This window comes from Xyrauchen texanus, chromosome 1 (genome assembly GCF_025860055.1).
Source record: "Xyrauchen texanus isolate HMW12.3.18 chromosome 1, RBS_HiC_50CHRs, whole genome shotgun sequence".
NCBI classification, from domain to species: Eukaryota; Metazoa; Chordata; class Actinopteri; order Cypriniformes; family Catostomidae; genus Xyrauchen; species Xyrauchen texanus.
The window spans coordinates 27710164-27734533 of NC_068276.1; the positions used below are offsets into that span (position 1 = coordinate 27710164).

General features: G+C 44.4%; 1 protein-coding gene across 10 annotated transcripts in view; it reads left to right on the plus strand.

Moving 5' to 3' along the window:
- The window catches only part of LOC127646410 (amyloid-beta A4 precursor protein-binding family A member 2-like), a 110141-nt gene that overhangs the window by 22607 nt on the left and 63164 nt on the right, over positions 1 to 24370 (plus strand). For 3 of the 10 annotated variants that reach the window (XM_052130040.1, XM_052130059.1, XM_052130050.1), the window contains one exon: positions 15580 to 15672. The exons of the other annotated variants lie outside the window; for them this stretch is intronic. The gene's annotated coding sequence lies outside the window, so the exon portion shown is untranslated. The remainder of the gene's footprint in view (positions 1 to 15579; positions 15673 to 24370) is intronic. 10 annotated transcript variants of the gene reach the window in all.

The window sequence follows — 24370 nt, forward strand, 5'->3', positions numbered from 1 at the left end:
TACGGAGACAGAAATTTAGAACCTGCTGGTGTTTCCCGCTGTGATGCTTCGTGCCCTTTTCTGGCATATTTTCTGATGGATGAAAATTGCAAAGAGGCATGCAGGCTGCCCTGCACTTTCATTGGAAACTGACAATGCAATAGCAGTGGTTCATTAGCAGAATAATGTTTTAGTCTTTAAATTGAAGAGGAGAAAAAGTCACTCTCATTGTTATTACTTTGATATTTGCTTAGACTGTAATGCTGACATGGCGCTAATAAATCTAATTCGAACATCTGTTCAACATTGCTGCAACGAGTCCTAGTACAACCGGTGCAAACTAGTTGTGACTGAAACATTCTTTTTTGGGGGATTTTGTTTGGGCAGACGCATTCTTGCTGTCTCTTTTCAGTTTCTTTGCAGTGTGGTTCTATGATTGCTTTTGGGCAAGCTCATGATTGATCAAGTGCAAAAGAGGATTAGTGGATGCAGAGAGAACAGATCCAATTCAGCCTGGGCTCGCTCTGATTATGACAGTTAGTTGTCCTCCAGAATGCAGTGAAAGAGTGAGACAGTGTTGTGATCCACCATAAGATCTGAACTCATCTAAGCTCATCTTCCTTTGGATAGTTTCCATCCATCAGCATCAAACTGACAGAGCAGCCAGGAGAGCAGCAGACATGTTGGAACCCATCACATACCAGCCCGCTGTTCGAAACAGTTGTTACTGCTTTTTCTTATACTTAGACCTGTGACAGTATGTGGCTCAGAAAGGATGTGGAAAAAGCAGATCTGGCAATTTAATGAACAGGAGCAATGAAAAGCCTCAGTGCAAACTGATGATACGCTTCCTGCAGTGATGATAGGCCCTTAATCCGCCTTGCATTTGATGCAGAGCAGTCAGACTGAATGTGGAAAGAACGGGCTAAGTTACTGTTACTTTTGCCATCACATACTCTTTCAAATGTATACAAAATAAATTCCACAGGCTGCGAGAAGAATTTTTATTGCTGCCTTAAAGAGAAAAGAAGCCTCAGCTGTCTGCCTGATTTGTCATTTTGTTACACTATAAAAATAATTTAGCTTATAACAGAATTCTTTGCATCAAACGTTTCAGCATAGCTACGCTTCAACTAACCAGATGATCTCTCTGTGTACCTGGATTTAGATGCTATTTGTGCTTTGATCAATTTTAATTTGTGAGTGTGTGTTTACAATTGTATATTGCGTACGTTGGCAGACACATACTCCCCTTGTTCAAAGTCATTTTCTGACAATTTAGTTTCACTCAGAACACAAATGTTGCTCCAAATGAATCCCTTAAGAGGACATGCGCAAACGGAACAATAATTTAATATTTTGGCTAAAAATGTTTCTTACATTAATCTGCAGATTCTCTGGTTAATACTGTAGGAACTATATTGCCATAGGACAATTTTCAAAGTTACACTGAATGAATATTTCAGCAAAATAGATATCTGATTATTTTTGAACTGTGAGGGACCTTGAAAACAAATATTAGAAAGATACAACAAACTTATTTCGTTGTTCTCACATTCCTTTTTTTCTTTCTCATAATGTCTAGTGATTGTCTTTTCTTCACAGGCAGAATTAGCTGCAGTCTCACTCCGATAGAAAGCTACTGTGGTGCTTTGCAATGTCACCGACAACTAAAGTAGCCTGCTTAGTGCAGATAAAAGATTACCACTTCTTCTGTGGAAACTTGTTTTACAATAGCCTTTGTCCTTGTAAAACATTCCGTATGTCAGAAGCCTCTTGTACCATATTTCGTTGTTGTGCTTATGTTGAGGATGTTGGCAGTGAAACACCACCTTTGCATGTCCCCGTTTGCTGAGTGAAGATTCATGCCTCTTAGTCATGGTCACCTTGTTTAGTTGGCTCTGACTTGTTTTTCCCCAAGGCTCATATGACTCAGCTGGTCTGATCAGTTGTCCAACCCTAAGGCATGCTGTGCTTTAAAACAGTAAACAACCAAGAGAGCAGGCAGAATCTGAAAAATTGGACTTTCATCTGGAAAACTACTAATGGGCATACTGAGGTTTTTGTTGTAGGGGAATCAGAAGCACTAACAGAGCATCATTTTCTCACTAACATGGCTAGTCATTATAGTACCCTTGAAACAGCTGGGTTTTGGGACAGGCTCGGGTCAAATGTTCAAGTATGACTTTGGGTTCGGGTCGGGTTTGTACACTCTGTAAATCTCTCCAGGTGCCGACATTTTTCGTGGTGTCACACACCTGGATCTCAGCTAAATTGGGTCTGTAGATTTCCTCAGAAGTTTCCAAATTGGAATTTCAGCAATAAGTGGCATTCCATTGCTCTTTTTACAGTAGGAAGTTGGAAATTCCTAGTTGAATGGAAAGCAGCATAAATCATCACAGCATCAAGCTTTCAACAGAGTACATGGTAACTTTCTGTCCAGGGCAGATACAGTGCTCAACACTCAACAGGCGAGTTCTTCCTTTATAACAGCTAGATGGACCACAGGTGAATGGAACAGAATGCATGGCCTTTAAAACAATTTTCACATTAACACTGCGTTTTAAAAATGCAATGGTTATGGTGTCTCTGGTCAAGCCATGTCTGAACCGTTGCAAATACACGGTTCAGACTGCCCAAAAGAGTTGGCCAGTGAAGCTGCGTTCACACTGCCAGCGACACGCAGCGGCATAACGACCTCAACTCATTCATTTTCAGTGAGAGCTGGCGACTTCCGGCAACACGAGCAACGGTGACCGTTGGCGACCGGATGTGGCCGTGTACAGTGACGTGACAAAGTTGAGAAATGTTAAACTTTATGCAAATGAAGAGCGATTTTCAGGTGCGACAGCCAATATGAGAGAAGATGGTAGAGCTCACGTGAGCCTAATATTTTAATAATATTAATTGTAAAGAAACAGTGCTGTTTAGACTCTCCATACACACCACTAGCGACCTAACCACCAGCCAATGGCGACATGCAGTGCCAAAGTAGCTGGCAGTGTGAACGCAGAGTCTTTACATTATGACAAAATATGATGCATTATATTTTGATAATGCCATCTTTTGTGCTTATTGTAACATATTATGTTAAAACAGCCTACGATAATGAATAGGCAAGAAACTGGAACAACAAGACGCAACGCAGCAACCAAAGACGCATGTCTGACATATATATACAAGTCTATATGCCCCCTCCCCCCTGAGTACTCGAGTAGATAATACTGTATGTGTTTTTGTGTGTGTCTGCTCTGTTTTTTCATTGTTTTCCTTTGTAAACACATGCTGGACGGATGGCTTTGACTGTTGCACCGGATCTCACTGTTGGTTACTGTTGTTAGTACTGGGCTTACAAGGCCTGTCAGACCATGTACTGTATGTTTATGTGTGCTTCTCACACCCTCGGTTTTTCAATACTCCCACAATTTCTGAGCTAATTTCCATAGCTGGAGTGTTTTTTATTTATTTATTTTTGAAGTGATGCTGTTGCTGTATCCCAGTGGTGAGAAATAGGAGGAGGAACACACTGTTCTGCAGTTCTATGGGACTCTCTGTTCTGCTGGTGGTAAATGCAAAGAGTGCAGCGATGTTGTGATACAAAAGGTGATTTTGGTCCTCCTGTCTGCATCCTATCTCTCTCTTTCTGTCATTCCGGGTCTCCAGGGGCTAGCTGGCTCTGTCAGGCCTCCATTACCTCTCAGTGCAGAGAGCAGAACAGAGCAAGGATTTAACCTCAATATCTAACAAGATGCACAACATTACATAAGATAAACACAATGTAGCAGTACTAGTACACACAACACACATGTATATACACACTTAGGCACATAAACACAGCATGCCTCTACTAATTTGTACTCATGCCTCATAAGTAAAGCTATCAGATAAATTATTGAGATGAACATATTTTGTAAACAAACACTGATTTTTCAGCCTCTGATCTTTGTTCACTGGAGCCAGATCTGACTGCACACTCTTTTCAATGCTCTTTACACACACTGATTGTGTGTGTATTTGTGTTATTTTCGGCCTCATGAATAATTTATTTAGTTAGGGAAGGCTGTCTATGGTCTGAGGGCGGAGCTTTTTCACATTTCTCTGCCTCAATGTGGCATTATCTCTGAGCATAACCTTCCCAGTTTTGACCATTTCCTCCTCTGACTTTATTTTTCAACCATCTCATCACCCCGAGCGATGACATATACCAACCTACAACAGTCTACTTTTAATTAACTAAGGTTTCTTCCTTTCGGTGGATGTTTAGTTAATTTGTTGTTGTAGTAGAAAAAGCAGAAAAATCGTGTAAATCCATTATAGTTGTGTGTTTAGCTGAAGGCAGGCCTGAGAAAGGAATTGGATGGGTGTACTGCTCACTTCCTCCTGACTAATGGCCATTCCCTCCTTCTGCTGCTTTTTAATGAAGAATCATCACATATATTTTCACAAATGGTTGCAAGTCTGGTTACGGGCCGGCAAGAATAGAACAGAATCTTTCATATATGGATGCACTGGGCCACAACATGCAATGCATTTTGACTAATGGGATATTACTGCTCAGTTAGTACAAATGTATATTGCAACATCCATCAACGAATCCTATATTACTGCTGATATATTAGAGATGCTGACATAATGAAGGTGCTCTGTAATGCTACCCTGTTCTGCTTCAGAAATCTGAATTCATAGATATGATGACTCATACATCACAGGTCTAGAAAAGGTCATGGCCGTTACAATGAACATTTATATGGGAAAATAGGTAGTACTTAATGGGAATCTTATCAAGGGTTGTATTAAATGGTTAGGCTATACGAGCCATAGCTGTGCAACTTAAGTTGAATTAGCCACTAGATTGAAATTTTTCCATTGTCAGAATTCAGAAAGCGTATGCCAGTTATCATTATTTCAGTGCATATACTTATTCACTCATATGTCTAATGGTGTTCTGCATCACAAAGCATGTTAGAGGCTCATAAAAGGGAGATTCACACAGACTAAATATAAATTCTTGCATACAAAAAGGAGTTTATGTCATAAAGCAGCTGTTAATGGTGATATATGTTTAATATTGTGGTTTTGCTTGTGTTTTGATTGCATAAGCACAGCAAATGAGGAATATTTTGGAAGAGCAAATAAGATGGATTTGAGTGCCTGAGGTTTTTTAAAAGTTATACTTGGTGGCCTTTTTTATTATCGCTGGTTCAAACCATCTCATTTATTCTAACACTTCCTTTTTATGTTTCAGTGTCTTTCCTCTTCTCTTGCTTTATCTGCTTCTCCCGCTCCCCATCTCTCTCTCTCTCTCTCTCTCTCTCTCTCTCTCTCTCTGGAAGCATTGAAGGGTCTGCTCCCAGCAGCTGCCACAGCCCAGATGGCTGACAGGAGGCAAGCAGTCTACTGCAGTGGCAGCTTTGTCCTGTGTTCGTGTGTGGGTGGGTGAGGCAGAAAAAGCAAATTTGGTCACTCGCCCAACTACTCTTAGCACTTTTCACTCGCTCGCTCGCTCACTCACTCACTCACTCACTCACTCACTCACTCACTCACTCACTCTCACTCACTCACTAACTCACTCACTCAAATTTGAATTCAAATTAGCTTTATTGGCATGAATGCTTTGTCAAAGCATTCAGTGCTAAATACATGTACTGCATATGAGAAAGGCCCCCCAAAAAAGATATTTAGTATTTAGTAATTTAAGTAATTATAATATAAAAAAATAAATAAAGTTCAGATTCAAATACATTACACCATATACTGTATTTGTGGCAACAGACAATGTACTTTTACAATACAAAAAGTGGCTTAAAGGCTAAATGTTTTTGTTTTATTTTCATATTATTGAATATTTATGGTATACTGTACAGTAAGCTGGTTCTTAATTGCAATAATCCCTGATAGGGTGATCAGGATCCGGACGTGAAGTAATATACTGCTTATTACATTGCTACAAACCAAATAAATAAATACATGGACATAAAATATTCATTTACAATGAGATTAAGTATTTATGTGAGAAGAAATAAAACATTGAATAGCTGAAATTAATCTCCGGTGTGTGTTCTGTTGGTGTTAATTCTGTGCAAATGACCGTCTGACTGCCCGTTATCCAGGTGTGGCATGGGGGGCATGGTCATGTGTCGGTCTGCGGGAGAGAGAGAGAGCGGTAAGGCTTGTCACCTGGTTTGGAATTACCTCTAACACCTGTGTCTTGTTATAGTGATACGGAGAGAGACATTTAAGGGACGCCAAATGTCGAGAGTGGGAGAGACAATTGCCAGAAAGCACGACAGACGGGAGAGTGCGTCTCGTTCGTGCTCTATAAATTTATATACACTTATATATCTGTGTGGGAAAGCACGATCAATAAAAGGTCTAAACTTGAACCTGCCTCGTTGTCTCCTGACTCCTCCAGCGCTCCACTCAGACCAGTTCACAGTGGTGCCGAGAACCCGGGTTTGGAGGAGAGCGCCGCTATGGAGCCTTCACCGCTGGCCGAAGTCATCAACGCCCTCACCAGCATCCAGCAGACACAACACCATGCCCTCTTGGAGGTTCGCCGGGAGCAAGAACAATGCTTCCAAGCCTTGCTCCAGGCAAAAGCCGAGGACCGGCAAGCGCTGCGGAGCCTGATCGCCGGAGAGGGGGCTGGTGCTGCGTCCTCCTCGGTTCCCACCCCACCGCTTGCCCTCGCGAAAATGGGGCCAAGCGATGATCCGGAGGCCTTCCTCGACCTGTTCGAAAAAAACGGCGGAGGTATGGAGGTGGCCTCCCGAGCAGTGGGCGGCCCGCCTATTGCCCCTACTTTCCGGGGAGGCGCAGCTGGCGGCACAACAACTTCCCGCCGCCAGCCTCCTGGACTATAGCCACTTGAAGAAAGCCATCCAGCAACGGGTCGGTCGCACCCCGGAGCAGAGTCGACAGTTATTCCGCTCATTAAGCTTCGGGAAGGACGGCCGCCCGTTCGCGTTTGCGCAACAGCTCCGTGACGCCTGCCGGAAATGGCTGCTGGTGGGAGGAACCCGTGACGTCATGGAAGTGGTCGACATGGTGGTGCTGGAGCAGTTCGTCTCTCAGCTTCCCCGAGGCATGTTGGAGTGGGTCCAGTGCCACCGCCTGGCGTCGTTGGATGGAGCCGTCCAGCTGGCAGAGGACTACATGGCAGCGTTCCCTGGAGACGGCGAGGCAGTATCCTCTCTCTCTCTCTCTCCACCCCCTGTGCCTGCTGTTCCCTCCCCTTCTCCCTGTTCCCCTCACTCCCGCCCAGTTCCGGCTCCTCGTAGGTGGGGAGGCCCGCCCAGACCCCGACCCCGGTCCAGAGGACCCTTCCCCTTTTCTTCCCCTTCAAACCCCCCCTGTCTCTCTCCGTTATTCTACCCAGGTTGGCGAGCCCGCCCCCACGAGTGCGGAAGGAAGACCTGGGCCGGTCTGCTGGAGCTGTGGGGAAGCCGGACATAGCCAGGAGCGGTGTCCAGTGATGGAGGTGGGGACACTGGTTCGGATCCCCGACGCTCCACAGGCCGCCCCCGATCGGGCAGGAATGTATCGCATACGGTAAGGGTGAAGGGGGATACACATCAAGCTTTGGTGGATACAGGTTGTTCTCAAACCTCGATCCACCAACGCTTGGTGCAAGGCGGGGCATTGGATAAAGATAAATTGGTGAGGGTGAGGTGTGTGCATGAGGACATTCACAAATATCCAGTGGTTACTGGTGAGATACGATTCAGGGGGAAAAGGCATAGAGTCGAGGCAGCGGTTAATTCCCGCCTCACCCATCCACTAATCTTGGGAACCAATTGGCCCGGCTTTAAAAATTTACTGAGGGTAATGTGTGTGGATGGGTCCTGCAGAGTGGTGGCACGGGGTGTGGCGTGTGATACTATGGCTGGGGAGGCGGTGCCGGGGCCGTCAACGTCGGCTCTGCGTCAAGATGACGCAGACGAGGGTGTTTCCGCCCTCAGGGGCTTCCCTGAGGGAGATTTCCCTCTGGAGCAGTCGCGTGACGAGTCCCTTAGGCACGCCTTCGACCAAGTGAAAGTAATTGATGGTCAACAGCTCCAGCCCGGTGTTGCGCTCACATACCCGTACTTTTCTATTATCAAAGAGCGGTTGTATCGAGTGACGCAGGACACTCAAACCAAAGAGGTTACAACACAGCTGTTAGTACCGAAGAGCCGTCGGGAAACACTCTTCCAGGCGGCTCACTATAATCCAATGGCCGGCCACTTAGGTCACGAAAAGTCTTTGAAACGTATAATGGCCCGTTTCTTTTGGCCGGGCATTCACGGGGACGTTCACAAGTGGTGTGCGGCGTGCTGGGAATGTCAGTTGGTGAACCCACCGGCCACCCCAAAAGCGCCATTGCGCCCGCTGCCGTTGATCGAGATCCCCTTCGACAGAATTGGAATGGATCTCGTTGGGCCATTAGAAAAGACTGCACGCGGGCATCGCTTTGTGTTAGTTCTGGTGGACTATGCAACGCGATATCCGGAAGCAGTGCCTCTACGCAACATCTCAGCACGCAGTGATGCGGAGGCACTCTTCAAAATTATCTCCCGAGTGGGGATTCCAAAGGAAATCCTCACAGATCAAGGCACAAAGTTCATGTCACGTACACTTCGCGAACTATATGAATTATTAGGCATTAAGTCGATTTGTACCAGCGTCTACCACCCGCAGACCGATGGACTGGTGGAACAATTTAATAAGACCTTGAAATACATGATTCGTAAGTTCGTACACGAAGATGCTAAAAACTGGGATAAGTGGCTCGAACCCCTGCTGTTTGCAGTACGAGAGGTCCCACAAGCCTCCACCGGCTTTTCTCCGTTTGAACTACTGTATGGGCGCCGGCCACGGGGCGTGCTTGAGGTCATACGGGAAGCTTGGGAGGAAGGACCTTCGGATAGCAAAAACCAAATTCAATACGTTCTTGACCTTCGAGAAAAACTCCACACTTTGGGACGGGTAACACAGGAGAATTTGCTCCAAGCGCAAGAATGCCAACGGCGACTGTATGACAGGGGCACTCTGCTAAGGGAATTTTCACTGGGAGATAAAGTACTTGTGTTACTGCCCACCTCAAGCTCCAAATTACTCGCCAAGTGGCAAGGACCCTTTGAGGTCACACGACGAGTTGGAGATCTCGATTATGAGGTTAAGCGAATGGATAGGAGAGGGTCACGTCAAACGTACCACCTCAACCTCCTCAAACCATGGAGGGAGGCGGTACCTGTAGCCTTGGCGACGGCGGTTCCGGAGAAGGCGGAGCTCGGACCGGAGATATCGCTCAAAGCAAATTCATTTACCCCGGTCCCTTGCGGAGACCACCTCTTGCTGTCGCAGCTGACAGATGTTGCGAGGCTGCAAGCGGAGTTCGCAGACGTATTTTCTCTCCTGCCCGGTCGCACTAACCTCATAGAACACCACATCGAGACCACCCCGGGCGTGGTGGTTCGTAGCCGGCCCTATCGCCACCCGGAGCACAAGAAAAAGGTCGTTAGGGAGGAATTAGAGGCAATGCTCAAAATGGGGGTAATACAAGAGTCACACAGTGATTGGGCCAGCCCGGTAGTCCTGGTACCGAAGAGAGATGGCTCGGTCCGCTTCTGTGTTGACTATCGGAAAGTGAACGCGGTGTCCAAATTTGACGCATATCCAATGGCGCGTATTGACGAGTTACTTGATCGGTTGGGCACGGCTCAATTTTACTCGACGCTGGACTTAACGAAGGTGTATTGGCAGATCCCTTTAACTCCAATGTCCTGAGAAAAAACTGCTTTTTCCACACGGTTCGGATTACACCAATTTGTAACACTTCCGTTCGGCTTGTTTGAAGCCCCGGCCACGTTTCAGCGCCTTATGGATAAGATCCTCAGACCGCACATGGCATATGCCGCCGCATATCTAGATGACATTATAATTTACAGTAATGACTGGCGGCGGCATATGCAACATCTGAGGGCTGTCCTGAGAGCGCTGAGGGGGGCGGGACTCACGGCAAACCCGAAGAAGTGTGCAATTGGACGGGTGGAAGTTAGGTATCTGGGGTTCCACTTGGGTCACGGGCAGGTGCGTCCACAGGTTGACAAAACCGCAGCGATCGCAGCCTGCCCGGCACCCAAGACCAAAAAGGGGGTAAGGCAGTTTTTGGGGCTGGCTGGCTACTACCGAAGGTTTGTGCCTAGTTATTCTGATGTCACCAGCCCGCTGACTGACCTTACTAAAAGGGGGCTCCGATCCGGTCCAGTGGACAGAGTCGTGCCAACAGGCCTTCCTTAAGGTAAAATCTGCACTGTGTGGGGGCCGCTTTACATGCACCTGATTTCTCTCTCCCCTTTATTTTGCAGACTGATGCATCTGACAGGGGGCTGGTCGCAGTGCTCTCGCAGGTGGTGGGAGGGGAGGAACGGCCAGTACTGTTTATTAGTCGCAAGCTCTCCTTCAGGGAGACGAAATATAGCACCATCGAAAAGGAGTGTCTTGCGATTAAGTGGCCGGTTCTGACGCTCCGCTACTACCTGCTGGGGCGGGCCTTCACCCTCTGTTCCGATCACGCCCCCCTGCAGTGGCTCCACCGCATGAAGGATACTAACGTGCGGATCACCCGTTGGTATCTGGCCCTCCAGCCCTTTAAGTTCAAGGTGGTCCACAGGCCGGGGGCGCAGATGGTTGTGGCTGACTTTCTCTCCAGAAATGGGGGTGGGAGTGGGCAGGCCGGATGTTGCCCCGGCCTGAGTCAGCGGTGGGGGCATGTGGCATGGGGGGCGTGGTCATGTGTCGGTCTGCGGGAGAGAGAGAGAGCGGTAAGGCTTGTCACCTGGTTTGGAATTACCTCTAACAGCTGTGTCTTGTTATAGTGATACGGAGAGAGACATTTAAGGGACGCCAAATGCCGAGAGGGGGAGAGAATTGCCAGAAAGCACGACAGACGGGAGAGTGCGTCTCGTTCATGCTCTATAAATTTATATACACTTATATATCTGTGTGGGAAAGCACGATCAATAAAAGGTCTAAACTTGAACCTGCCTCGTTGTCTCCTGACTCCTCCAGCGCTCCAATCAGACCAGTTCACACCAGGCTATTAAAAGACTACTTGCCAAATAAATAAAATAAATAGACATGACACATTGTGCAGTTGATTTGCTGTGTGAAGAAAGAAATCGCTGAACAGCTCAATTTAACCCTTCAGTTTGCATCGGAGTTCTGTTGGTCTTTATTTTGTAATTATTGAAAGTCTGACTGATCATTATCCAGTCATTAAAAGACTACTTGCCAAATAAATAAATAAATGCACCTGAAACATTGATTAGAGTTGAAATTATTTTATTAGCTTACTTTTAGAGATTGCACAGCGATTCGAGAGGTAGTAATACCTCTTGCGATACCTGGATAAGCGGTCTGGTGTGTGGATGTGCGGTTATTACTCAGAAATATCAGACCGCTAGCTGGTGTCATTGACCAGTCAGAGCACAATTCGAGTGTTCCAGAGAGGCATGTAATAAAACCCTATTATCCATCTGCTCATTTTTAATGGTCTATCTTTGTACTTGTGCATCAGATGGGCGCTTTTGTAGCATCTCTCTCTGAACGTGTCACGTCTCACTAGTTTTTTGTGTCTCTAGTGCTTTGTTTTTGGGATGATTTGTCAAGTTAAATGTGGTTTGAGTCTTTGAAAAGCTATTCTCGAGATATCTGTATTCTGTTGTACTCAGTCCAGCTGTCATTGAGTGTAAAAGCGTGTCTATGGAAGACTGTGCTGCCTGCTTGATTGTTTGACGAAATGCACTGCCTGTACAGCTGGAGTTGTGCTGACTGCCCGCTACTTCTACAGATTTGCTAAAACAACAAGGTGCTACTTAAAGACTGAACTGCTATGATGGTAGGAACATTTCTTATTACAGAATTTACTTGCGTGTCTGAGGTATGATTAATTGCATTTTATTACAAATAATTTTCTAAAATTAAACACTAAATTAGCACTTTAAATCGACAGCTCAAAAAACATACAGGTAAGCACATAACAAAATATAAATAAATGACAAATTATTTATATTAATAAGAGAACTTATATTAAGAGAAGTAACTCTTACTCTTTCACTTGCACGTCCACCTACTCACGCTCTCGCTTCACTCGCTTCTTCACTTGCTCACTGCACTCACCACTCACTTACTTGATATCTCACTCTTTCATTTACTCTTTCAGTTGCTCATTCACTCACTCCTTTACTCACTCACTAACTCACCTCATTCACATACTCTAATCATCCCAAGCAGCACATACAGCTCTTTGCCAAGATTTCTTTCTACACTTTACCTCCATTCTTTCACTCTTTGCTCCTCCATAGGTGTATTATTGGGGGCCATCTGTGGTGTCCCCTGCACTGTGCTTTCAGTCATGGCAGTACAGTGTGGACAGCACTGGGCTGGGCAGGATTGTTACCCATTGGTTAGATTTGCTGATGAGGCTGACTGAGCCAGACACTCAGCAGGTGTTTGCCATTTGGAGAATGGAACACATACTGGCTGCTGCACACAATTCAGTAACCAATGTTTCCCACACTGTCTGTGAGTTGTGCTGCTTGTCTGTGTAATATGGGAAGATTATGGAGAGAGCATCTTTGTGGTTTTGTGGCTCTGTGTGTTTGGTTGTGCATATGGTGAATTATAAGAAGGATTTACTTGAACTTCCAATGTTTGACTTGTTTTAAATAGCCAACAGGTTTTTGGTGAAGCTTAGTTGTAAATAGACCGCTGCAGCTGGCTGCTGTGGCATTATCAGCATATCTCTTCACCGTTCCAGTCTGCAAGGAGGGCGATTAGGTGAGATACCTCACTTCTGTTATCAGAGAACCAGGGTTATGAAAGTATCCTAATGTTCTCTTTCTAAAATGTGTTCGTTATTTCACTAAGGGATATAGACATCTCCCGTTTTGCAGATATGCTGTACAAGACAGACGCAACAGCGAATAATAAAAAGGCAGCCAACATAAGTGTAGCTTAACTATTGTTGTTGTACACATAAAATGTATTCCTCTTATTCCAATAAGATCTCATTCCTTTATTCAGCCCCCTGTGTGTAAATGCTTACAGCGCATCATGCACTGATCCTACACCAAGAACTGAATGGGCCAGTGACGGTTCCAGCATGTAGTATCTCACAAATGTGCCATACCCCTAGTGGAGTGGGCTCGTATTTCTGGCCGGGGTTGCAAATTCAAGCTTTTGCAAATAAATACAATCACGTCAACAACCCAGTGGGAGAGACGCTGGAGGGAAATAGGTTTACCCTTATGAGTGCCCATGAAACAAAGAGCTGATTACTCCTCCTTTGTGCTCTCATCTTCTGCACATACAGTGCATCTGGAAAATATTCACAGCGTTTAATTTTTTGACAACGAGAAAGAAGTTTGTTTGAAATCTTTGCAAATTTATAAAAAAATAAATAAAAAATTACTCGTACATAAGTATTCAGAGCCTTTGCCATGACACTCAAAATTGAGCTCAGGTGCATCCTGTTTCCACTGATCATCCTTGAGACGTTTCTACAACTTGATTGGAGTCCACCTGTGGTAAATTCAGTTGATTGAACATGATTTGGAAAGGCACATGCCTGTCTATATAAGGTCCCACAGTTAACAGTCCAAGGAATTGTCTGAAGATCTCCGAGACAGGATAGTATCGAGGCACAGATCTGGGGAAGGGTACAGAACAATGTCTGCTGCATTGAAGGTCCCAATGAGCACAGTGGCCTCCATCGTCCGTAAATGTAAGACGTTTGGAACCACCAGGACTCTTCCTAGAGCTGGCTGCCCGGACGAACTGAGTGATCGGGGGAGAAGGGCCTTAGTCAGGGAGGTGACCAAGAACCTGATGGTCACTCTGACAGAGCTCCAGCATTTCTCTGTGGAGAGAGGAGAACTTTCCAGAAGAACAACCATCTCTGCAGCACTCCACCAATCAGGCCTGTATGGTAGTGGCCAGACGGAAGCCACTCCTCAGTAAAAGGCACATGACAGCCCACCTGGAGTTTGCCAAAAGGCACCTGAAGGACTCTCAGACCATGAGAAACAAATTTCTCTGGTCTGATGAAATAAAGATTGAACTCTTTGGCCTGAATGGCAAGTGTCATGTCTGGAGGAAACCAGGCACCGCTCATCACCTGGCCAATACCGTCCCTACAGTGAAGCATGGTGGTGGCAGCATCATGCTGTGGGGATTTTTTTCAGCAGCAGAAACTGGGAGACTAGTCAGGATCGAGGGAAAGATAAATGCAGCAATGTACAGAGACATCCTTGATGAAAACCTGCTCCAGAGCACTCTGGACCTCAAACTGGGGTGAAGGTTCATCTTCCAACAGGATATCGACCCTAAGCACACAGCCAAGATAACAAAGGAGTGGCTATGGGACAACTCTGTGAATGACCTTGAGTGGCCCAGCCAGAGCCCAGACTTGAAAACGATTGAAGGCGAAATCTGAAAATGGCTGTGCACCGACGCTCCCCAACCAATATGATGGAGCTTGAGAGGTCCTGCAAAGAAGAATGGGAGAAACTGCCCAAAAATATTTGTGCCAAGCTTGTTGCATCATACTCAAAAAGACTTGAGGCTGTAATTGGTGCCAAAGGTGCTTCATCAAGTATTGAGCAAAGGCTGTGAATACTTATGTACATGTGATTTTCTTTTCAAACAAACTTCTTTCACATTGTCATTATGGGGTATTGTTTGTAGAATTTTTAGGAAAATAATGAATTTAATCCATTTAGGAACAAGGCTGTAACATAACAAAATGTGGAAAAAGTGAAGCGCTGTGAATACTTTCTGGATGCACTGTAAGTATGCTCTCTGGTGTTTCAGCTGCGGCCATAACACCAAAGTCAGTCAACACTCTCAGCAAATAAACTCCCACTTTCTCCTTGACACTGCCATTTTAACCTCTCGAGAATAATACACCCAGCAAACAGCAACATTTATTCTATCGCATTTGCGACATTACCTTCATCAAAACTGTTGAGCAATAATTCCAATAATTCGTCTGATATGTGCAGCTTCCACAAACTTAATGTGGAACAGAGCGAGAATGGCGCAGCAGCGAGCTGCAGTGGTCTATATACTATGGAATTGAGACTCCCTGATCGCTACAGCGATTGGTCTGTCACACTGACGTCGTTGTCGTCCTTTATGCTGAATTTGTATGCTGTTGGGTGCTCTGGCGGCTCTGGTTGCTAAGGAATTGCTGACAGCAATTGCTACGTATTGAGATTTCATAGTGAAAATGGAGGAGATATTGCGAAGGCTCAATGGAAATGAATTCCAGAATCCAGATGCTATCATACAGAAAGACCTGCCACCCATAGAGGAGAGACAGAAATCTAGACTCAGAGGAACTGAGAATTTGAGCAGGAGGGCAAGGATGAATTAGCTCACATAGGAAGTGAGATGCAAGACCATGAAGAGATTTATGTTAATGATAATGTTTTTTTATGTTCTTATTGGATGTGTGAGTGTCTATATATTTTTTTTGGAAAGTGTGTAACTATGAAGCTTAACTCTTATGAAACTCAGTCAGCTGCTAATGTGTGTCTCAATGTCTCTTTTCAGTGTCTTCTATGCCTGGATTTGTCTCCATTCTCCCTTTCATTTTGGTTACATCTGAGCTTCCATTCTCTGATTTCCATTCTCAGAAACTCTCTTGTAAGTACTGCTTGTACTTTTGGTTTGGATCGTTATTACATACAATTGCTTTCATAAATTATAGGAGCAATATTAGTTTTTTGTGGTTTGGATTTATTTGGACTTTCTATATGTTTTAAGAAATTGTCTGCATTCTCATCCCATTGTCTTCCAGCCTGAAGACAGCATTGTAGTACAAATGCAGAACACTTAATCCTAATAGCTGGTACTATAAGACCAGCAGGCATATGAAAAGACAATTATTAGCAGGTGATATGCTTGTGGGCTTTGAGGGAGGACAGATACAGAGGGAGAGAGAGAGAGAGGGAAGGGAGTGTGCTTTAGTTGAACCCTCCCTTGGGGTATTCTTATTTATAACTATATACGCTAACCCATTTCAGTCCAAATCTTTACTATGCCTTTTCTCCCTATTTACTGAGGTCCTCCCTAGGATGTTTGCTTTTTCAAATAATCATAACAGAAGATTAAAATCGTGCTATTTTGGTAATTATGATCTTGTTGTAATGAAGAGCTAAAACGCTATTGTAATATGCTTTTAATGTACTCTAATATCTACAACATGAAAAACTGAATACTGTGTTTTTGCCGTCCCTTTCCTAGCCTGCGCATTATTACAAGGCTACATTTGGCCCTCATTTTGACCAACCACTGTGATGCCCATGAATGTGTCTTTATTCAGGACTGTTAAATCTGGCTATGGGCTCAGACAAAAGAGTGTTGCCGTGGTGATTTGAATTGGAGGCTGGTCTAGTGGTTTGGTGGAGGTTTGAGGTAGCGCAAGACCAGAAGCGCCCCCCCCCACCCACATTCAGTGATTGAGAGATAGTCAAGAGCAGACATAGAATGCCAATGAGAGAGCAGTGCTTTCTCCTTGAAAGGAGAGTCAGAATGTGGAGGTGCACTTGCCAGACTCAAATCAAAACCTTTGAGTTCTGCTCAGCAGGGAGCAGTCTGTGATATATTGCATTATATCTGTTCTGATTTAAATTCATCACACTTTAAATCCAGTCTTATTTTTGGTTTAATAAGGATAATGAGGTATTCTATGGATTTAATGTTACTATGCTCATTATTACCTGTTAATTGTACTGACCACTTCATCATTAAAAGGTTTGGATGACATTGCCTATGACTTAACTTAAAATTACTGGTGGATTGGGTTAGTTCACCCAAAAATAAAATGTATCATCATTTATTACCATCATGTTGTTTCAAACCCTGTCTGACTTTCTTTTTATTAGCATTTTTTTTATGCTATAGGCAGAATGTTAGCCTCAGTCACCATTCACTTTCATTGTATAGAAAAAAATAAACAAGCTACATATTGATACTGATTGGTCCCTGATCTCTTTCACTCATGTTCTGAGAGACCAAGAGTTATATGTTAAACCTAAATCTTAGCTAATATACCATTGGTTGAAAATTAGAAAAAAATAAAAAGAAGGGTGGGAGTGGGGAATAAGGTGAGTTATAATGAAAGTGATTCAGTGAGCTCTATCATGCACGTGGCCCTGGGCCTCTGTTTCCTGCATGGAGAACTACTTTTCATAATACTACTCTACAAGAGCAGTTGCACAGCAGGCTTTCTTCCCAATCTCTTGAAAAGAGGACATTCTTGTGTCAGTATGTTCACAGTGGATCTTCCCTATCTTGCTTTTACATTTTTCTTGCCTATCTTGCCTTTATACTATTTTCTTTATTTTTGTCTTAAAAAACAAGGATATTGGTATATACAATTGATAAATTCACCAATACCATTCTTTCGCCAAAAAATAAGTACATGGTACTATGGATGGTGTCTGATTGTATTGTTGATGGCACTTTTACATATACCATGGTACTGAATAATTATGGTAGAACGTGGTATTTACATGGCACTTCAAGGTCCTAGGTCCCACTTGTAAAAGAGGTTTTAACCTCAATGTGATTTTCCTAGATAAATAAAGGTTAAGAAGAAGAGAAGAAGAGGTCATCAAAGAATACAATGGTATTTCCATAGTACATTTTGGTTCTTTTGTTTTTTTGGCTCATGATCTGCCAAAAATGAACTGATTCTTCAGAAGTGAAGTGTACTATGAATGTATTGGGTGCGAGTCAAATGTTTCTGGCTGACTTTCTTTCATGACTTTAATTTCGTCTTTAATGACTAAGCCACGCTTGATAAAGCAAGTCATTTAAAGGTGTTAGCATCCAATTGGCTAACCAAACTTCAAAGGAGTGAAGAGGATTAGGCCACACTGATGCTGGATTGACTTCTGTTTACTCTCAACAGAAAGCACGTTATACATTTTTCAATGCTTGTACCTGTGAAAGAAAATCAAAGATGACACAAATATCTATAACTATAACTAAACCTGACCTAATGCTGCATTCCATTCAAATTGCGATATTCCTACTTGATATCTCTGATCTCTGACCACAAAGGTATTCCATGAACAGATATTCAGAAAATTATGTGTAAGGAAGCATAACTGCAACCCTCCCTTTAGTTTAAGCCCCGTTCACACTGCCAGCGACATGTGGCTAGACTTTGAGATCTGTGTAACTGGTTGGCTTTCCTACTGCTGCCGATGCTCTAATGTTGGTGGACTTAGATAAAACTTAGATATACGTAATTCTAATGAGACAAGGAATCAGTTCTTATGAACATTCTGCAGGGGATAGTGTTTTATATAACTTTATATAATCTTAATGCATCCTATCATTAAACAAGACCAAAGTTATATCAATATATGAATCAAACTCTCAAAAATCGAATGTTTTTCCATGCATCATTTTATTAGGCCAAATACATAGATATGGTTACAGACCAAGGCTGGATTGTTAATCTGGCATACCGGGCATTTCGGGAGAACCGGGACTAAGCTGAAATGAGCAACTGTGTTAGGCCACAAAACGGCGCCACAATATGCCGAAGAGGGCAGGGGGCATGTAGAAAAGGACAACAAATTTTTTCAACTTGTCTCGTAGCTTCCCACAGCGATCTCTGTTGGCAACGGTCGCGACAGCTTGTATCGCCAGAAGTCGCTGTGCTCTCATTGAAAGTGAATGTGATGGTGTCACCATCTTGCACAATGTCACTGGTAGTGTGAACGGTCTCAATATAGGATTGTTCTCTTAGGAAAGTCAACGTTCGGAGGACATCGACATTAAAAAGGAAAACAATGAAGGCTTGAATCCGAACACTGACATCCCCTGCCAGCCCTTGGCACAGGTGCGTGCAGAACAATACCAAAACACTTCTCTTTAAAGTATAACAAAGTTTATTGATGCAGTAATATCAATTAATAATCAATAGACTTCCAACTACAAACTAAACAGTAACATGTTTAGATATGGGAACAAAACAATCCTATAATACATGAGAGGAAGGTGTGTGTGTGTGTGTGTGTGTCTGTGTGTGTGTGTGTGTGTGTGTGTGTGTGTGTGTGTGTGTGTGTGTGTGTGTGTGTGTGTGTGTGTGTGTGTGTGTGTGCAAAATGGCAGATGGGGCACTCGTAGGGTTGCAACGGTATGAGATTTTCACGGTATGATATCACGGTTTCACGGTATCACGGTATTACACAATTACTATTATCAGTAAAAACAGAAGGGTTATTTTATTTATTTATTTTTGAGCAAACACTTTATTATAATTGAAACTTGAAACCATTTATTTTAATGAAATATATGTCAAAAAATTCTCCCTTTTGAAAATAAAATAAATAGAAAAAATAAGTAAGCTAACAGAATTATAAACCTGATAAAAAATATCATGTAACTATAACATGTTATATAACTAAAGCATGTTAGTTTACATGTTAAATGAACTACTAAATGAAAAATAACATCAGCTGTGTGAGCTTTTAAAGTAATGTCCAATGATTATTAACAGTTAACATGTACTGTAGGTGCGTGACAGTGAAGCCAGAATGCTCCTGTCTGTACCTTTATCTCAGTGCTTCTCAACTGGTTTTTTCAGGACAGATTTTACATTGGACATAAAATGTCGACCTGCCATAGATTAAACATAACCTGTATTTAATGTATCCTGGGTTGCATTTTCTTTTATGTTGTATAGATTGTTCATGGATTTCCAGTACAAGGACACGCATCAAGTGACATTATTTTTGTTGCTGATGTCAAAATCTACAGGAAGTTTCTCTCCCCCCTTTTAAAAATTTAAGAGCATATTTACTTATAACTTATATTTACATTATTATCCCGTTTGTTACCTAATATTACATATTTATACACATATTACACAGGAGGAAAGGCCCCTCGTTACCATGGTTAGGTCAGTGTGCTAGTCGTAAATAATAGTAATAATAATAATAAATTAATGTATTTATGAAAAATAATACAAGCTGAAACACATCTTGAAACTTTAAATAAAACTGCCACTGTTGATATAAAATGAGGTTTAATAGATTCTACCTTTAGATTATTTCATACGAAACTATAACATTTTGTCAAAATATAACAAAACTAATTTGTAAAGGTGATTGTGTTTAATTAATTAATTAATTAATTTATGTTGGCGCATAGCACAGTTGCTCTTTTCCTCCTCAATGCTGTTTGGCATGTCAGGGATGCTACTGTTGAGAGGTTCGACTTGACTTCCTCCGTAACACTTTAAACTAGAAAAGTCTCACTAGAATTTAAATTGGTCACATCAGTTCCCTTACGACTTCAGTCCACTTGACATTGCGTTACTAACGCATATGGGGAGTGCCTTCATACACGACCTATTTGAAACCTCTCTACAATAACGCCAATATTCTAATATTGGCTATGGTGTTTGAGCCAGCCTGTTTTGGCGCGAAACTGACCGCTCGTTTCGGCGCGAACTGACCACTATAAAACAGGTGCACAGACACCATTTCCTCAGAATTTCTTCCTTCAAGACAGCGATTACCTCTTGTCTCGAAGCCCTCTACCTTCGCCGTCGATTCACAATAGTCAGCGGACGGAATCTTCACGGCAGCGAGAAGACTCTCCGCTCCCTGCAGTGCTCCGGCGAACATCACTCCGCCTGCCGCTTGACGCCAGCTGGTGAACGGACCTCAGCATCCTGATTCTCCGCAGCGCGTCGGCAGGTGTAGAGTATCCTTTTAAAGCAAAATTGTACTTGTGTGTATAAACGTAAGTTATATAAGTTATATAAATATAAATCTATATTTATATTTATATATCTAGAAGAGCCACTTACGTGTTCACGTCTTTTTCAAGATACTGTTCCGTAAGTATTCCTTGTGCGAGAGACACATCCCGCTGTCAGACAAGCATGAGAGCTGCGTTTTCTGTCTGGGCCGCGCCCACGCAGAGTCAGCTCTCATGGAGACAGACTGTCCTCACTGTGAGGACATGAGTCTCAAGTCGCTTCGCTCACGAATCGCCCTCGTTCTGAGGGACGATTCAGCCTCTCGCGCCCTCCCACCAGCCTCTTCTGTGATTTCCGAGGGTTCACACGAGGAGGCACGGCGGGGCCGCGAGGCCGAGCAGGACGAACTTGAGGTGGACTTCGTGCCGGCACACGCCCCACGAGCCCCGCAATCTCCACGAAGCGCATATATCCCCATACGCTATGTGCGAGACGAGCTCCGGCCCTCTGATGAGCGTGCAGCCTCGTCTCGTTTGGTGGATCTGACGCTGGGGATGATGACGATGTCATGTCTCTCGCCACATCAGGCAAATGGATAATGGATAATGCTGCCGCCCCTCCCCCAGCGAGGGCGAGGAACGTGCACGCGCCACTGACAGGGAGATGCTCCGCGTCCTTACAAGGGCAGTCGAAGAGCTTCACCCTGACTGGTCTCCCCCAGAGGAACCGTCTCGCCTCGATGAATGCTTCCAGCAGTGCGGGCGCCGTTAAACGGCAGCATCCCGCACATTTCTTCCCCGAAGTTCATAATGAAAACTATTCAAGTCCTGGCGCGTGACCTTATATGGCGCACTCGCGCAGTGACGCCATCCTCTTTAATGTGGATAATTTCTTTGGGAAAGAAAACGGTTATATGCCCAATTACCCCCTGTGGAGGAGGTGGTAGCGGCACACCTCTGCCCAGCGAGTAACATGTACATCCTTCCAAACCGTGTCGACAAACGTCCGCACTGGCGGGAAAAGCTTACTCAGCAGCAGAACAAGCTGGATCAGCACTCCACACAATGGCGGCGCTCCAGGGCAGAAATGAGTGATAAAGAAAAAGCCACTCTTTTAGATGCACTTGTGTCTCCAGCCGGCCTTTTTGGCGGCTCTATGAATAAGTTTGCTGATCGTTATGTCGCGATTCAGCAGCAGTCACAGGCTATGAGACACTTTATGCCCACATGGAGTATATCACAGCCGGTTCGCCCTCGCTCTGTTTCGAGTCAGTGCGCGACTAAAAGCCTCACAGGCACCTGCGTATCAGTACGCATAGCAAAGCTCGTAAAAAGGCTCGATTGGAGAGACACAAAACACTGTTCCCCATCTCCCCACTTTTGTTGGTCGGGAAAGGGATATTGTTATTCAAAATGTTGTTTCTGTGTCTTGTACTCAAATAAATGCAAAAATAAAAATGCAATAAGTGCAAAAAAGAATATAGCATTCGTATCAGTCCCAAGTTGTCAGGCAAAAAGAGATGACCACGGATGCTTCTAACACAGGTTGGGGGGCGGTGTGCAATGGACACCCTACTTTTGGCACCTGGACAGGTGTGAAGAGGGCGTGGCACATCAACCGCTTAGAGCTATTGGCTGTAATTCTAGCCTTAAAGGCTTTCAGTCTGAAATAGTGAGCTGTCATGTCCTGGTTTGCTCAGTCAACATGACAGTTGTGGTATATACAAATAGCCAAGGCGGAATTCATTGGAAAGCTGAACCTGCTGGGCCTGGACACCTCCCTCTGCAACTGGATCCTGGACTTCCTGACTGGGAGACCTCAGTCAGTCCGGATCGGGAACAGCATCTCCACCACCACCACACTAAGCACTGGGGCCCCCCAGGGCTGTGTGCTCAGTCCACTGCTGTTCACTCTGCTGACTCACGACTGTGCAGCAATGCACAGCTCGAATCACATCATCAAGTTCGCCGATGACACGACCGTGGTGGGTCTCATCAGCAAGAACGACGAGTCAGCATACAGAGAGGAGGTGCAGCGGCTGACGAACTGGTGTAGAGCCAACAACCTGTCCCTGAATGTCGACAAAACAAAAGAGATGGTTGTTGACTTTAGGAGAGCACAAGGTGAACACACTCCGCTGAACATCGACGGCTCCTCTGTGGAGATCGTCAAAAGCACCAAATTCCTTGGTGTTCACTTGGCGGAGAGCCTCACCTGGTCCCTCAACACCAGCTCTATCACCAAGAAAGCCCAGCAGCGTCTCTACTTTCTTCGAAGGCTGAGGAAAGCACATCTCCCAACCCCCATCCTCACTACATTCTATAGAGGGACTATTGAGAGCATCCTGAGCAGCTGCATCACTGCCTGGTTTGGGACTTGCACCGTTTCGGACCGCAAAGCCCTGCAGAGGATAGTGAGGACAGCTGAGAAGATCATTGGGGTCTCTCTTCCCTCCATCAAAGACATTTACAAAAAACACTGTATCCATAAAGCAACCAGCATTGTGGACGACCCCACACACCCCTCACACAAACTCTTTACCCTCCTCCCGTCTGGCAAGAGGTACCGAAGCATTCGGGCCCTCACGGCCAGACTCTGTAACAGCTTCTTCCCCAAGCCATCAGACTCCTCAATACTCAGAGACTGGTTTGACACACACGTGTCCTGAGTTGCACTTTAATTACTGTCACTTTATAACTGTCTGCTACCTCAATAACTGCTATGTGCATAGAACATTATCTCATAGTATGTTATGTTTACATTTTAGAAACTGTCATCTTTTTGCACTACTGAGTACTGGTCGGTGCTGCACTGTCTATTGTCCTGTTCATTGTCAGAAATTTGTTGTACTGTCCTGTACTTTTTGCACATGTTTGCACGTGCACTTTATATAGGTATATGTAGGTTTTTTTATATAGGTATTTTATTTCGTTGTGTTGTCTCATGTGGTCCTGCGTTGGTCCTTTGTTGTTTTTATGTAGCACCATGGTCCTGGAGGAACGTTGTCTCGTTTTGCTGTGTACTGTACTAACTGTATATGGTTGAAACGACAATAAAAACCACTTGACTTGACTTGACTTGATTCACCTCCACTGTCGAGAATGACGCGTCACCCCCTCCTATGGAGCGAGCATCATCTCTCCCTGAGAGTGACATATGTCCCAGGCTGCCTGAATTACTGTGCACGTCTACTGTTACGCTAAGGGGTGATACCAGGCGAATGGAGACTTCATCCTCAAACTATACTGGGGATTTGGGAAATATTCAGCAAAGCAGAAATCAATCTATTTGCCTTAGTGGAGAATGCCCACTATCCCCTCTGTTCTTCGAAGTCCCAAGCCCCGCTGGGAAGGGATGCAATGGCACACAAATGGCTGGTGAAAAACAAATATGCGTTTCCTCCAGTATACCTGATCCACTTTGCCATATGCAAAGTCTGAGAAGACAAGGAAACGTTCTATTAGTTGCACCGAAATGGCCAACCAGCCATGGTTTCTGGAAATGATGGAGATGCTGTACAGCTCACCATAGGAAATACCACTGAGGAGGGATCTCCTCTCTCAGGCACACAATTTGGCATCCCCAGCCCCAGCTGTGGAACCTGCATGTGTGGCT